The sequence below is a fragment of the Pundamilia nyererei genome, unplaced genomic scaffold, assembly GCF_000239375.1.
Source record: "Pundamilia nyererei isolate P.nyererei 1_Seehausen unplaced genomic scaffold, PunNye1.0 scaffold00002, whole genome shotgun sequence".
NCBI lineage: Eukaryota > Metazoa > Chordata > Actinopteri > Cichliformes > Cichlidae > Pundamilia > Pundamilia nyererei.
In genome coordinates this window covers 4,898,764-4,900,641 of record NW_005187403.1, presented here as the reverse complement: position 1 = coordinate 4,900,641, position 1,878 = coordinate 4,898,764, and the positions used below count along the sequence as shown (strand labels likewise).

General features: G+C 43.5%; 1 protein-coding gene across 1 annotated transcript in view; it reads right to left on the bottom strand.

The window, feature by feature from the left end:
* lamc3 (laminin, gamma 3) overlaps positions 1–1,878 on the bottom strand; it is a 116,938-nt gene that overhangs the window by 50,565 nt on the left and 64,495 nt on the right. The window lies entirely within an intron of this gene.

Below are 1,878 nucleotides of genomic sequence, written 5' to 3'. Positions count from 1 at the left end.
TTTTTTTGCAGAGCCTGAAATATTGCCTGTCAGGATGGCTTTAGACGTTATCAGTTTATTTCAAGTATATTGAACTGTCTCACTCAATCACTCAGTCTAAATTGGCTGACTTTTGCTTCTGCTCTGTTTCTCTTTACCCCCGGTTTTATTTTTATTCTCATTACTCCCTTTTCCATGTTTCCACTGCACTCCCCGATTTACATTTGCTGCATCTCCCTTCTGTTTTTGTATACCCTTCCAGATGATGAGGCCACTAGACTGAATTACATGCAGACTTAGTTGCAGGTAGTGCTCAGGCTGTGTGAGGCCCTTAGCTGCCACATGCAGCTTGAGTCAGACTGACAGGTAGCCTGGGGCTGATATCACGGATCTTCTTTCTCTCCCTTTCACTCCTCAACTATATGCTGCTCGCCTCCCTTCTGCTAGACATTATTGCATTAAAATTCACCACCCCCCACTTCTCCCCTGCTTAAGGCTTAGCAGGTTGGCATGTGGTGCATATACTCAAATCCACACTGCAAGCTTCTCCAACCCATGGCTGCAAGGACTTATGTTAGACGATGTCCCCTTCAGCATGAAACAGTGCTCAGCCAAGAGAACCGCCGTTACTGTCCAGCAGATTCAAGTGGTGACCACAGTTGCTGGAGGCAGGTCAAAGCAACTGTTTAGGGTGGTACTTCATGTTTGTCTGTGATAGTTCCTGGCAGCCACACTCGAGCGTTCCGTCTGTTGAGTCACCGCGGGGACTTGAACTCAGCCTGTGTCAACTGTCAAGCAGATGTCCAGGATCGGAAGGAGGGGAAGTGGCAATGCTTCAGAGAAACAGCGTCCTCAAGTGCATACACAAATACTCCTTCGTAAATGCCCACGTATATTAATTTACTACTTGACAGACTAGCGCTGAAAGGAAAATAGAAGGGAGGACAATTTGAGATGTGAGCAAAAATGAAAAAAAAAAAATAGATCTTCACACAGCGCAGAAGAAGGAACAATTCTGACAGCCCAGCTGGTGTAAGTGATTGTTTGATTGTCATGGGGAATTCAGGAAACTCGAGTGAGATTCTTTCTCCCTTTTTCGTTTCACATAGTGTCTAAAAAGGCTGCCAGCCTGGCCAGCAACTCCTTGTTAAACACTATTAAGGAAATATCTGTGACGCCCTGTCCTTCTCCTAGCTATGGCTGATATTTCTGGAGCAGAATGAGCCATGAAGATCCCCCAAAACGTGCCACTCCCTTGCTTTACCAGTTCAATAAAATAACAGATGATTGAATCCCGTCCCTCAAGTGACAGCTCAAAGCGAAAGCAAACTACGGTGACAAATACATTTGCGGCAATCACAGAAATTGTGTTTTGCATGATGTTCGAGGAGGAGTTGTCACTCAGAATTATCTCTTTCTTTGGTGACGAACACTGGAGAGGGATTTCAGCACAAAATACAAATTTAAAAAAAAATAAAAGAAGAGGAGAAACAGTGTGAGAGAAAATTCCAAAGCTGCTTCCAAAGCTGCTGCTCTGGTCTAATCTTTAAAAAAAAAAAAAAACTGTACACATGCACAAATATGAAAAAAAGAGGGGAGAAAATTAGATCATTAATGGGGATGGTAAAGCAATAGATGTGTGCATTTATTATGTGGAGAGACAACATAAACAAGTACTGCACAAAGTAGATAAGCAGGCCGTCACAAAGCTGCTGTTGGCCAGTGGGGGCCACTAATCTGAGTGCTGTGGACTACAGAGGCGTCAATATAGAGTGTGTGAACAAGAAATGAACTTTTTAAAACATTATTAACTACGTTAATTTCTAATTACACACACACACACACACACACACACACACACACACACACACACACACACACACACACACACACACACAC